Here is a 15,249-nt window from a genome sequence, read left to right as displayed (position 1 = left end):
CTCATTCATCTTTGGGGAAAATAATGGCTAACAATACATGATACATGATCTTATCTAAATGTAACAATCCAAATTCCCATTCTATTTCTTCATGGTTTTCATAATTTTTTTTCCAAGTACACAGAACAAGGCGTAATGGGCACTATGAGAACATGCAACAACACTGTTTCATTCACCTCAACAAAAACACATCGAAATACATTCTCCTGTGATATAAGGTCAACAATTCAGGTCTGGTTGCTTCTTGTCTTCAAGGAATGGACTAAGCAGCTCTCATTTCCCTTCCATCCATGCCTATAGCTAGGAAGGGGAAGCCATCAAAATACTGCTTCCAGTCACGGCAACTGAAGCAGACCCACAGAATCAGGCCTCATCCTTCTGAAACACATTAAGTTCCAAGTAACCATGACTGGGGTATGATTGTTTCGTGCTGGTAACGAAACTGCTTCAGTCCTCATGACGCAAACACGATTTTATTTTATTTTTTAATGCACCCTGCCTACAGTGGCTTCTGCATCACAAAATAAATAGAAGCCCAACTCTTTCGAGCATCCGACACCAGGCCTTTTCCATCCTTGAAAACATTTTTCTCAAAGCCTTTTTAGCAAATGCACCCAGTGAAAACTTTTATATATCAACTGTGAGATGCAGTCAGACCTCAGGGGCTTCTACAAAAGCCTTTCAATCTTTTTTACAGATGTTTTCCTTCACTGCTTTAACATTTATTTAGATTTACAGTCCATGCTATCTCAAAGGACTACGGATGGGTAGCAGAATTTTTGCGTGGGGGAAAAAAAGAGACAGGCTTCTTGTTCAGTTTGCTGTCATAGACATGCTTTAGCTCAATTTTTAAAGGGCTGCAGAACCTGATCTAGTTAGAAGAACAAGCCATCTCAAGACTGTTGTCCTTGTGATAGACTTTTAAAAGTCTGATTGATCAGGAAGTGAAACTGATCATCTTGAAAGACTTTGGGTACAATCCAGCCAAAGCATCTTCAAGTCCCATTGATTTCTGCAGGAGAGTTAAGCACACAATTAAATTCTCCTGTTTCAATCAATGGGACTTCAAAGTGCTAAGCCATGACTGGATTGCTGCTATTATGTTCTTGAGCACAGAATGACATGCAACAAGCTTGGAACACTCGTACAGTTCTTCCCATTTAGGCAACCAATCGTTCCTGTTGCCCAAGCAATATTATTATCTATTATTCTGTTTATTTTGCTCTCTTCCTCTTTGAATACTAGACCCACATATGGCATACCAAAATCAACCTGTTTGTGTCTGTTGTACAAATGCATTTCTGGAAGCTGTAACTGACTTGGTAGCCCAATCTCAGTGGTGATCTTCCTGGGACATTACACATTTTGTGCATTAAACATTATGTTCCCTTGCCCCATATGCTATTGATTTTCTTTTATTGTTGTTCTGCCGTTTACCTGGTTTTCAGTAACACATCGAATCCCTGGTGCAACTGTGTGCAATGCTGCCATATCCCTCACACCGAAGATATAAATGACTGCATACAATTGATGCCATTCATTCCAATTACAAGCCCTTAAGGTTAATAAAGCCTGAAGTATTCACGGGAGAAAATTTACTAAGGTATCCAAATGAAGGGTGTCTGTTGCTGTTTTCTTATAATGAAAGTAGTTTCTTACTGAACAGAAATAAATCATCTGTTTCTCATTACATGCCACGACTTAGTTTGTTGCAGCTGTTCTTGTTGCTCCAATTTTCCTTCCCGCGGATTCCACTTCATAATTGGAATGCTATTTAAGTTTAAAGACGGGTATTGCAGGCCCACGAGTAATAGATATAAACAATCCATGCATTTGCCGGACCGGAAAGACTTAACCAGCTACACTGTACAGGGGTCAGTGCAACATCTAGAATGTTCCACGTCTTCCATTAATGGCGCGGGTGAAGGAGCAGACGATACACTTTTCAATGCTGATGATGTTATAAAACCAAAAGGGACTGCAGACTATTTAAGGGATGAGGCTTTTTGTTTCGTTGTTCAGGTACTAACATGGATAGCAGCGTGGACAGCAGCAAAATGAAATTCATCGAGAAAACGTAAAGCTTTTCACTGGTATAAAACCGATACAAAAATAACTGGTATAAAACTTAAAATAACTAAGTGGTAACTAAGTATAAGGTGGGACATGGGTGGCTGAAGTACACTGCTAGACAGGATTTGGGGGGGGGACTATTATTCTACAGAGCCTAGGACTTGCCAATCAGAAGGTCAGTGGTTCGAATCCCTGTGACGGGGTGAGTTCCCATTGCTCGGTCCCTGCTCCTGCCCACCTACCAGTTTGAAAGCATGTCAAAGTGCAAGTAGATAAATAGGTACCGCTCTGGCGGGAAGGTAAACGGTGTTTCCGTGTGCTGCTCTGGTTCACTAGAAGTGGCTTAGTCATGCTGGCCACATGACCCGGAAACTGTATGCCGGCTCCCTTGGCCAATAAAGCGAGATGAGCGCTGCAACCCCAGAGTCGGCCACGACTGGACCTAATGGCCAGGGGTCCCTTTACCTTTACCTTTACAGTGTATAAGGAAAAGAAATGTGTGGTAACAAAGTTTGTATTGCTTGACAAGAGTCACCAATATGATACTACGGCACAAAAGTGAATTCCCCTTTACCCCTCTGAAGTGTTAGGCGGCAGAGAAACCAACCCCTACGGCAGGTTGCCAGGGACGGATAAGACAAGGAAAAGTCCTTACCAACTGCTTTTTCTTCAGTATTTACAGAGAGAGGCTTGGGAATGCAGCCTCTTGGAATAATGGCGTTGTCCTGAGTGAGACTCCACCCCCTCCGTCTCTCCCACTTCCTCATGCGTCATCGCTATGTGTGCTGAAAAATGCCCTCTGCCTTTGAGCTCTTTGCTCTCCTATTTTCAATGCTTGCCGGGTTCTGGGAGAGGGGTGGGTCTGAAATGCTTTCTAAAGACACTGTGTCCGTCAACTGTCACCCCCTGGTGCTTCTTCTTCTTCCTCCTCCTCTCCCATTATTTCCCAGCTTTCTTCCTCATCTGCCTCTGAGCTGTGATCTCCCTCAAACCCCTGTTGTAATTCTGAACTGTCTTCTTCTTCTCTGGAAGGGTCAGGCTGCACAGGCGGTCTCCACCACTCCTCCTCTGCCCAGTTGCTGACATCAAGTGTGTGAGGGGTATTTGTGGTAAGACCCCATAAGCAGAAACCAGAAGGATGATTTAAGAATGTTCTGCCACCCAGAAAGCATGACACACAGAGGTTGCTTTTATATATTAATAGCCCCATTCAAATGGTCTTACATTTCCCTGAAAGAGTAATCACAACAACAGTAAGTGTTGGTCTCCACTGTCTGTCCTCCTGTTTACGCCACAGGAGTCAGTGGTGGCATCGTTAAAAACAGCCAATCCATCTCTACTTGTAGAGATGCAACTCTGAGTTCCGCCACATCCCTCAGAAGATACACAATCACCTTGACACCATGCTTGAAACTACAAAGAACAAGGCTTAGGGATAAGGGCCATCTTGTTTCACCTGTGTCCCCCCACTACTGGATGCAGTCTCCATCCCCATCACCCAGCAGCGGACCTACATTTGGGGGGGGGGTGAAGCTTGAACGGTCAAGGGAACCCCATTGCAACCAACAATGACGTCTAGGTAACCACTGTTATCTTCTTCAATGAGATTGCTCCACAGCAGATCACCACACCTTTACAATGTCTGTACTACTGCCTGTCAAACTTTGGAATACCGTATTTTTTGCTCTATAAGACTCACTTTTTCCCTCCTAAAAAGTAAGAGGTAATGTGTGTGCGTCTTATGGAGCGAATGCAGGCTGCGCAGCTATCACAGAAGCCAGAACAGCAAGAGGGATTGCTGCTTTCACTGCGCAGCGATCCCTCTTGCTGTTCCGGCTTCTGAGATTCAGAATATTTTTTTTCTTGTTTTCCTCCTCCAAAAACTAGGTGCGTCTTGTGGTCTGGTGCGTCTTATAGAGCGAAAAATACGGTAGTTGAAATCTATACGAAAAATTGAACAAAACAAAACAAATTCCTTCCAGTAGCACCTTAAAGACCAACTAAGTCAGTTCTGAGAACTGACTTAGTTGGTCTTTAAGGTGCTACTGGAAGGAATTTGTTTTGTTTTGACTATGGCAGACCAACACGGCTACCTATCTGTAACTGAAAAATTGAACAGTTTGAGTCTTGCCACTCAAACTGGGCCTACTAGACACAAACATTTTAAGCAATGTGAAATATATTTGCCTCTGGGGCCCCTCCAGGATTAGGGACCCTGAAGCTTAAAACTCATTAGTTTCATAGTAGATCAGCCCCTGTCCTCACCCATAAATATCGGCTTATAATGCATGCCCCTGCCACAGGTGAGCCGTGCAAGGATTCTTGTGATTCGGTTAGGGTACCCAAACAGAAGAGAAGGGATAGTACATATGATACGGTATGGTGGTGGCGTGTTTTCTGTAGAATACTACGTATGATCAACCTATGGCCATTGTTCAACATGGCAAGCTCACCTGTCGAGAAAGTCTGAAGTGGGGTAAGTGGAAACAAACAGCAAAGTAATCAAGAACTGAAAACGAAAATATATTCTGGCATCTGCTAAGATTTGAAAATGGCTCTTGCTAATTCAGAGGGAAATTCCCAGGTGTCAAAAAAGAGTATTTATGTACGCCACTAAAGCGGCCCATGTCTTGTTAGCCCAAAAATGGAAAACAAGCGAGGTCCCAACCAAAGAAGAATGGCTACTTAAACTGATGGAAAATGCTTAACATACAGAATAAGTGAACAAGAAGAATGCACGTTTAAAGAAGACTGAGAAATGTTTGCTGAATATATGGGTAAAAATTATGTTCCTTTAAAAACGGTGGTAGAATTAAGATAAATTAGGTTTTGATGGATGTAACAATGGATTATTGAATGGTTTAGTTCATGTAAAATATGCATGGATGTATGGTGTGCAAAATCAACCACCGAAAGAGAAGAAGGGAAGTCATTGATTTAAGGTTGTTTAAATGAAATGTAATTTAGAAAATTTAATAAAAATTATATATGTCCACTGCATTTACCTCTTCCAGTCCAAATAACTTTATTGCACTAGCCATTGGCCACAACAAATCTGAATCAAAAATAAACATCTACCACTTAGTTTTCATTTTGGCTCCAAAAGTTAGAAAGCAATTGGTTTTATTCTCAAATCCAATAAAATAAGGATTATTCAATGCATTTCCATGCAAACTCATTTTCCTATGGGGATAATGATTCTCAGTGCTTAACTTTTATGGTGAATCTGTTATCAAAAGCTGTATTGTCACATAATAGAAAGGGTCAGGATAATATTGTTCGCTACTAGAAAAGCATATTTGAGAGACATTGGGTTAAAAAATAATAATCCATGTTTTAGTATTGGGGGAAATGGGAATCATACCTTTAAAAGGAGGGCATTGAAAATGATGGATGTAGATGGGACATTCAGTCTGCAATGCGATTCACAGTGATGTCACAGGCACTGTCCAAAAGGTACCTGCAGTTGTAGTGCACATGCCATTTCCATAGCAATACATTACAGGTGGACATTTGGCAAGCATCACAGTTTTTCCAACACCTGCCTGTAGCTGTTAAAAGGCTGTCCAACAGCAATCTTCTGACAACAGAAGTGCTTCCCAGGAAGTCATCTGGGTCAATTACTTTTCCCTCTGGGAAAGTTCCAGTACCTACAAAGGTTATAACTGTGTACCCTCTCTGACATAAGGCACATTTCTTATTTCCCCAGTCCCTTCTGTTCGGAGTACCCTGAGGTACATTTCATCAGCATTTAGTCTGGAAGGCCTCAGTATGCACTGCCAGAGCTCTAAACACTGTTATTAATTTTAATTTGCACAATTATGCAAAAAAAAGTCAGCATAGAAGTTAGCATTCTGAATTAACAAAATATTTTAAAATTCTGAAAACACCCATTCTCAACGTATTCTTTAGAACACCTGCCCAGAATATCAAACATATGTGGCATCTTGAGATTGCATTATTAGAATTATTAACACCAGACACTCAATTCTACATATTACCTTCCTTAATTTGTTTTCATAGTTGTGTCTTGCTGTAAACTTGAGACTACCAAAACAAAATATCTTCTCACCTTATTGCTTAGAACTGCTGAAAGTCTAACGTTAGAGTAATTTACATTTAACACCTACATTGATCAGCTAAATAAGACATATTGGCTTGGCGGCGGTGGGGGGGGGGGAGTTCAATACATCTCTGCAGTACTTTTAGTGCCATAGAGAAGGCTGCACACAGAAGTTTAATATGTACAGTGGTACCTCTGGTTATGAACTTCCAGAGGTCCATTCTGAACCTGAAACTATTCTTAACCTGAGGTACCACTTTAGCTAATGGGGCATCCCAGCATACAATTTCCGTTCTCATCCTGCGGCAAAGTGCTTAACCCGAGGTACTACTTCTGGGTTAGCAGAGTCTGTAACCCAAAGTGTCTGTACCCCGAGGTGTTTGTAAGCTGAGGTACCACTGTATAACATAATTTAGGATGGCTAGTTGTGTCACTATACTGTACAAATCCAGTGAAGTTATTCTATATTTATACTATGTCTGATACCACTGATTGAGAAATAGTCAGATAGATGGAGAAATTCAGCTGTATCAAAACCATACTCTGAGAAACGGCATTTTGTACTGACACCAGTATAAAATCGTGTTTTGTAAACATTAGTACCTTGTGATTCATTTTCAAATGTCTGTAATCCTCACAAACGACCAATGTCATACTGCAAAAGGGATATAAAGTAGATTTTAACACGGTGCCATGTGGCTTGAAATGTGAATATGTAGCTGATTGTTAGAATGCAAAATTCACGTAATGCCCTTTTCATATCTATTCCGTCATTGGATACCTGTGCACATGAACAAAATACAAATACCAGATTTATGCACCGATTATCTAACTCAGGGACAGTAGCCACAGGTCTTTCCAATGTCCATAGGCTTTTTTGGGGGGGGGGTGTCGGAAAATGAATGCTCAATGTTTGGTTTTTAGACCAAACAATAATTAGGAAATGGTAGAAAACTAATAAACTTGAGGGCCAGTTTCAGTAGTAATTCCTGTAATTCAAATAATACCAAGTTCAAGCAAAGTATATGCTCCCTGACATTTTTATTTATTTATTTATTTATTTAAATTCTTAAGGACCTTGAATAAAGTTGTCATGTGTGTAAGTTTGTCCTGGGCCCATTGTGGTTCAAAGTCTTTATAAATGACTTGGATGAAGGAATCGAGGGGATGCTCACCAAATTTGCAGATGACATCAAACTGGGAGGGATAACTCTCCAGGATGCAAGCCTGGGCAGTGTGTATGGAGGTCCTGGGCTGCCCAGATGACAAGAACCTCCCCCCCCCCCCCCGTTCAGCCTCACTGATGTGGTCCAAAGGAAAGCAGAGCAACATGTTTGGTGTCTGTAGGAGTTTCTGGAAGGAGGCATACAAGGCGCCATCCAACCATTTTAGGGACTAAAATGTGGGGTTTACTCCTTAGCCCTTTCTTCTCCCGAAGGTAACCCACAAGGCAATGGAGGTCTAGGATCAGTTTTTCCTTCTCCTAGGTGGGCTACCTTTCCAGGTTTAGGAGTCCCATCTACCCCTCACTTCCCTCTACAGCAGTGGTTCTCAACCTGTGGGTCCCCAGATGTTGTTGGACTACAACTCTCATCATCTCTGACCACTGGTCATGCTGGCTAGGAATGATGGGAACTGTAGTCCAACAAAATCTGGGGACCCACAGGTTGAGAACCACTGCTCTACAGAAAAACAACGATCCTGACCACTGGACCCACTGTTGGTCTCGTCCGCTCCATCTGCCGGAGCCTGCAGGGGAAATCCCTAACTCACCGAAGGTTTGAGACCCAGTGGCTACCCTCACCTGGTTTAGCCCGTCAGTTGAAGCTGTTCCTGGAGTGTGGCCGCTGTTGCATGCTGACAGCTTCTAGGAGCCAAGAGGTGAGGGCTAAGTGAAAGGTGGAGGCCCAAAGTGGACAAACTACTGCAGAAGAAGAACAATGTGTCGCCCGCTAGAGGTACTCCCCCTCCCCTAACACCCTACACACCCTGAACTATTACTACCCATACATTTAATATGGTGACGTTTGGCTTCATATCTGGTGGCATCCTTGCAGAATGGATGTATCAGGGTGTTCATTAGCCCCAGCCAGAATGGCTAATGGTCAAGCAAGAGTAGTCCAGCAACATCTGGAGGGCACCCCTGGATGAAGGTGGTCAATCATGCAGTTGGCTCCAGCATCACCACACTCCTGGCTTGATGAAAAATATGGCAGCCCTGGAACAAATTAAAAGTATTGGACCCAATCACACGTTCTGCTGTAAACCCAGTTAGCTGTGATTACACTAGCTGGCAAGAAAAGCAGTTGAATCAAACCTCAGTTTTGATATTCTCAGCTGTATGGCTTTATTGGCTAACACAATAGAGATTCAAGATAATTTTGTCCTCAGGTGAAAAGCTTTTTACACCATCACAAAATAGCACCTTTTTTTTTTTTTTTTACTGAACACTTCAGAGGAGCTTCCTTGCAACACTGATTATTTCCCCCCACAGGGAAATCTCAGTCTTGACAACAGAGTATTTTATTGCAGAACAGAACTGGCTCTTAATCTTTCATTCTTATAGGCAACAGGCTTTGTGGCTTGTTTGCAAGTGGGAGTGTTTCCCTTAAACATTCACAAGGTGAACAGCATCACACAGCAATTAATGTTTACTTTGCAGAAGACAAATGAAGAAGTTTGGGAATAAATCATAGATATGTGCGATTTAATATTTAGTTGTTTTCATAAGAGAAGGCAGTAGGTTCAGAAAAGAATAATAGTTTTTCCCCCCAATCCTGTCTAGCAGTGTACTTCAGCCAGATCCTTCATATGAAATCTAACACACACACACACACACACACACACACACACACACACACTTCTTCACCCAGAGCAAATTGCTCAGGAATCAATTTGGCAAATAGGATTCTAAAGCATCTGTGCCCAAAGGCACAATCAAAAAAGTTATTTCTGCCTCTTATAAAGGAAAGGAAAGCTCCCAGGCAATAATTTCATGATATGCATAAACCCATTGCATCAAAAGTGCTCCTTTCTATCAGAAAAAAACCCTTTCAATATTTCTGCTTTCTTGGCTTAGGAATATTGTGCCACTGTGTACTTCAAACAATTTCAATATAGACTATCACATACAGGTGGTATATAAATAACGACAGCTACTTCCAATACATTATCCTAATTCTGAAACTTCAGTGCTGCCCCCACCATATTTGTTGAAGCCCCTTACCTTAGTTTCACCTTTCAGGTAAGGTCAGTGATTAGCACCCTGAGACTTCAATCCCACGCACACTTATTTCAAAGCTCTGCTGAGATCAGTGAAACTTAATACATGCAGTGCACATTTTTTCTCTTTACATTGGTCAAACCTTCCATTAATAAGTACTGGAAATTTTATAGCAAGAATGGGGAGCATGTGGTCCTCCCAAAGTCAGTTCCCATCATCCCTAGCCAATATGCTCAGTGGTCAAGGATGAATGGAACTTCAGCCTGACAAGAAGTTTGTTATGACTAACCAAGCCCTATTAATTTCAGGGAGAATTAAGAGTGACCAGGTTGGTCTCGATCCAGCCCAATTTCTTTAGTGCCGTGCCAAAACTGCCCCCCCCCCAAAAAAGGAATTCCATCATAAATCAGCTTCATGTTTCATATATATCAACATGGCGTCTCCTCAACTCAGGTTACTGGACATATTGCCTGAAATTGCTCCCTTAGTTGCAAAATACTAAGCTTAAGGGTGACTGGAATGTTTCAACAAAAACTTCTGCTTTCTCCTCCTAGTTTTATCTCATTTATGACATGTTGAGTAGGAATGTGTCATCCTCCTCCTAAGATATTTTTGTGCCAGCTAATTTCTTCTTGTAGGATGATTGGTATTCTATAGCATACTGATTAGGGTGCATATATATAAGAGTCATGTATATGTCATTCTCCTTTATTACTAACTTTCATTTAGTTTCCATTTTACGTAAGATTGTTAAGCAAAATCAATAAAAACCTAAGATCACTCAGCTTTGGGGCGGAAATATTGATGTACAAACCTAAACATCGTGAGAGTGAAAAGTTATAATGAGTTAGGATTGGGGGTTTTTTTTCTTATTACCCTATTTCCCTGCAACAGTTCCTCTATGATGTTTTAAAATACATCTTTGCAGCTACGAGGATGAGAAACTTAATGGGGGTGGGGCGGGGATGCAAGGTTAAATCTTAGTATGGAGCTTTATCAGGCAGTTTGTTCAGTGTAGTAACAAGCAAAGCCAATCACCAGAGCAGAAATCTACTGCACAAACCCTCAAATCCAGACCTAAGAATGGTTCTGTCCAAAGATCTGCTGAGTCACAGTCAGGTGACTCACAACCAACTGTCCAACTGGACTCTGCCTGCATAAAAACTTGAGTCCTTTTCGAATCTGAGCCTGGCAGGCCAAGAGCTATGTACAGCAAAATACTGTTGCCCAGTATTTGACAGATCCAGAATCATTCTGCTCTGCTCTTAGAGGTTGTCACATTCCTCTGCCAGCTGCTGGAGTGCCCAGCATGACATGAGACAACTGAGCTGTCAGATGCAATAGCTAACACTATAGAGTCAAATTAGACAATGCTTTCTGTTACTGCTCCCTGTTGAGGAGCAAACATATGTCTTACTCTCTCTCACCACCAGCCCCCCCCCAACTTCCAATGCCATTGGCAGTTCAGGCATAAGAGGAACTTAAGATGACCCAACATTAGTAGGCTTAGTATAAAATGTATTATTGGAGAGATTAACCATGTTAAATGGGTGCATTGGACTGCCTGTGTGTGGGCACCATTAAAATGTTACATTCCTGCATGGTGGGATCAGAAATGGGGCAGCTGTGCTGGCTTGTGAGGAAGCGTAAGGTGTGCTCTTGCTTTCATTCCTGACTACATTATTCGTCCAAGCTGGCTCATAGTACAGACCCAACACAGAGACAAATCTGTATTCAGGCTGTGTTCAAAACACAGCATCACACACTCAGAAGCCAATCCTCTTGTAAGGAGTACAGCAACATGGCTTCCTGGCACCAAGTTGCCCTCAGTATTATTATATAATTATTATATAATTGTTCTGTTTGATTTGTGCTGTATTTCTGATGTTCTGTTATGTCATTGTTATTTACTGTTTATAAGACGCTTTGCGATTCTTCTGAATGAAAAGTGGCACAGAAATATAATAAATCAAATCAAATTACGACTGCTCAGTCACCGGTTAGGTCAAGTACCTAAATGTGCCCATTAGAAAGCCTATTAAATCATGTGTTTGCAAGGGTTAAATGAAGAGGGCACAGTCCATTTGAGTCCTAAAATGTGTCCTTGCCTTTGTCCTTCAGGTGCATGTGAAAACTGTGCCACAAAGCATTTGCCTGCTTAGGAATGTGCAGCCTTGGTGCAGTTTGTTGGTACAAAGCATTAAGTCTATTACAAGGGTTTTTATAATGTCTTCAGTCCTCTTGAAGTATCACCCAGCCGTTCTTCCGTCAGGCCTCAAATGATGCAATTCATCAGCCAGTTACTGATGGGGCTTCGAGGAAAGTCCAATTCTGAAATATATATGGGACTGTGAATCTTTCGTTAGGTAATATAAATAAATCTAGTCTCAGAAGTGCTGCCTTCTTAATCATCTTTAAAACACAATAGGGCTGTCACTGCAGCCCATGACTCTGATTTTCTCTGCTGGAAATATGGCAAGGAGAAGCAGCCATTTCCTTGAAAAGAATGTGAAATGTGGAGGAGAAGGAAGAGCAGACTTATTTTGGGAGCAGAAGCAATGTTTACACGCGCACTGGCAGATTCCTCTTCCGTTTACTAATCTGGAGCAAATCGCCCACCCAAACAAAACACAAAAAAGTCTAATCAGTGGGGAACAAAATGAGATAGTTATTTAACCTATATTCATTTTAAAAAAAACTATTTTCAGGATGATTTACAAAAACTAAATACACACAAACACAATCTATAAATTAATCAATGCCCAAGCGAAAAAAAAAGTCAGAAACTCTGTGCATCCATTCAGTTGGATGCACATACGGCTGGGGACAAGCCACCACGATCCTGCTTTTACACATTCACTTCACATGGTTTTTTACTATGTGAGTACAGTTCAAGTTTACAGAATCAAGTATCAAACACAGAAGCCCTGACGTAGAAGGATCTCAGAATGCAACCAGCTCTCTTTTCACCTTAGCACCTCTCACATACTAAGGCAACATGGATTCGATGCAGTCAAAGACTTCATCTGGCACATCATGGTACATGGACAGACATAGGCAAGATCAGGGGTCAGCAACCTTTTCAGTCGTGGGCCGGTCCACTGCCCCTCAGGCCATGTGGTAGGCTGGACTATTTTTTGGGGGGGGGGGAATGAACAAATTCCTATGCCCCACAAATAACCCAGAGATGCATTTTAAATAAAAGGACACATTCTACTCATGTAAAAACACACTGATTCCCGGATCGTCTGTGGGCCAGATTGAGAAGGCGATTGGGCCGCATCCGGCCCACTGGCTTTAGGTTGCCTACCCCTGGGCTAGATTATCTGGCTGGACAAATCTTTCATGAGGAATAGGAATGCAAGTTCACCCAACATACATATACAGACTTCTAATATAAAATAGGGCATGAGTCCTCTAGCCATTTGCCTCATTTCCTTGAAAGAGAGGGTCAGAGAATGCAATGTCTTGGCCAGCTGCTGCATGCATGAACTTTTACATTGACAATCCACTGCACTGTGTATTTGAGGCGAGGGAAGCAAACACATTCCTCCACCATTTAAATTGTAATAGTGACCCAATAAATGTGTGAATGGTGCCCAAGAGATGACACATGAATTAGAAGAAAATATGTGATTCCAAGTTATTTGCATTTTACTTTTTGCCTTTGTTGGCAAAGCCAAAGATCTTCTGAAGCTTCACTTTGGCCTGGTAAATATCTGTTGTGAACTATTTGTGTCTCCCATGAGGTATCACACATTTTTTACGCAAAGGTCTGTATTTCCTACCGTTTTTTGCTTGTCCTGCCTCAGGGCCTCTTCTAGCACTAGAAAGTCTTGAGAGAGAAAATTTTCTGCTCCTGTTGAGAGAGAAAAAAGAGAGGTAGTGTTGACCCTCAGCTTGTAGTTTTACAAAGAAAACTTTAAAAGAGAGTTGGGGGAGGAGGAAAAGCAGAAGAGAAAAGCCAGTGAAATTTGGCGGGGAGGGGATTGGAACATCATTTTCTGCAGAAGAGAGTTTGTAGTTTTAAAGGGGGGAAACTGGAAGACTTTCATATGATAATACAGTGTGAGCGAGAGATAACTTTTTAATTTGTGAATGGTGTTGCCTTCTGCTATTTTTCTAGAAAAAGAGGTTCTGGAACTCAACAAGAATATTACCCTTAGAATGGCAATGGCACCCGCCTGAGAGGTGCCGGAACTGAGTTCCATCCAGTTCTAGCTGACCTGGTATTGCCATGGGACACAAGTGGCTCAAAATGACATCCCCCCACCCCCTGCTCAAAAAAAATGCCACCTTTTGATTCCCCTTCACACATTAAGTAACTTGAGAAGGGGAGCTGTCAATTATCTCTGCTGCTACCAAACCCTTCCTTGACTGTTCCACCTGCCAACATCACCAGCAAAAGCACTATTAATTTTTTGAATGAGATGGCAGTCCAGCATATGTTGCTGAACTACAACTCCCATCATCCATGACCACTGATCATGCTGCCTGGGATCTGGAGTACAGCAACAACTGGAGATCTGCAGCCTCCCCGCTACCCAAAATAAATGAATGCATATTCTTCCCCTGTTGCTCTTATCTCCATTTTCCTCTGCGCTCCTCTGTCGTCTCCCATATTTTGCACCTCAGACAGTTACTCTGTAAAGGTCCACATACATCTATGGCACTACATTAACAACATGAGCAATTCATGAAGTCTGAAGGGACCCAGATGCAGACTACCTTTAACCTACAACAAAGCTCGTGTTTCTTCCTACTGTTCCTTCCTATTAAATTGACCAGGGAGGGGGTGGTAAGAATGGCAAAGGTTAGAAAGAGAGAAGGACAAAACTACATTCAGTCTTCCTGTATCCTTCTTAGTCATCTTGGGGAGCCTGTCATAAAATTCCCCTCTCTCATAGACTGACCTAGATACTGAAGTCAGGAAATGTAATAAAAATGAAAATAAAAAAAAATATCCCCAATGCAGAATGCAAGACATAAGCTTTTTCTTTGTAAACATCCAGTGAGCACCATCACAAAGCGCGAGAGCCCTCATTATATTTAATAACTCCATGAACTCCAACTTAGCTGCTAGCAATTTCAGGGTGGTGGGATGTTAATGTTCACACACTGGATCAAATGAAATATTCTGCTTTTTACCTGCCTAATTAGCATTAACGCAAAGACCTTGGGCGCAGCCAATTTTGTACGCAACCCCCCCGCCCCAACCCAATGCCAGTTCTCAGCAATATACCTTCTGGCTCTAACCGAGGAGAAAACTCATAACCTAGATCCAAACAAATAAGGGTGAAAATCCTCTAAGCCACACAACACGGCATCCGTATTTGCCTGCAGTGTTAGTGGCAGTAAAGTTCAGTGGTTATGCAACTTTCATAGGTTGACAGTCAACCAAACTTTTACTTAAAGAGTAGGCCCACTGTAATTAATGGACATAACTTTGTCATGTTCATGAATTTCCATGGGTCTCCTTTGAGTAAAACTGAGTTGAATGCCACCCACAGCAGAATAAGCATTTTATTTTCCTTACACTGTTTTTTTAATCTTAAAATGCTATGGATGAAGACTACATTTGGTAAGAAAACCAGCATATATAATTCCACAATTCTGCTAGGGCTGTCATCAGAGCTCTGTTCAAATCAAGGCTGGGTCAGCTCAAAAATATATGTCATAGCATACATTTTTATTTCAAAATCATTACCCATACTTGCACCCAAAGACAACTTAGAACTATTCTAGAAAATGCCAATCTCCAAAATGCACCATTCCAGTTCATAAAACTTCAAGTCTCTTTATTCCTACTGAGGCTGAAGCAAAACAACCACTGTGTGTTTGAAATCATTTTCATGTTCAACAACGAATATCATAAAATCAGCATAATAAT

At 41.7% G+C, this 15,249-nt stretch overlaps 1 protein-coding gene across 6 annotated transcripts in view; it reads right to left on the bottom strand.

Annotated features, from left to right (window-relative positions):
- Positions 1 to 15,249, bottom strand: part of FHIT (fragile histidine triad diadenosine triphosphatase) — a 1,027,317-nt gene that overhangs the window by 795,614 nt on the left and 216,454 nt on the right. For 5 of the 6 annotated variants that reach the window (XM_081854051.1, XM_081854045.1, XM_081854047.1 and 2 more), the window contains one exon: positions 13,148 to 13,218. The exons of the other annotated variant lie outside the window; for it this stretch is intronic. The gene's annotated coding sequence lies outside the window, so the exon portion shown is untranslated. The remainder of the gene's footprint in view (positions 1 to 13,147; positions 13,219 to 15,249) is intronic. 6 annotated transcript variants of the gene reach the window in all.

The sequence above is a fragment of the Podarcis erhardii genome (assembly GCF_964252035.2).
Source record: "Podarcis erhardii genome assembly, chromosome: 2".
In the NCBI taxonomy this organism is placed as follows: Eukaryota; Metazoa; Chordata; class Lepidosauria; order Squamata; family Lacertidae; genus Podarcis; species Podarcis erhardii.
The sequence above is the reverse complement of the archived record's forward strand: the minus strand, read 5'-3'. Positions and strand labels throughout refer to the sequence as shown.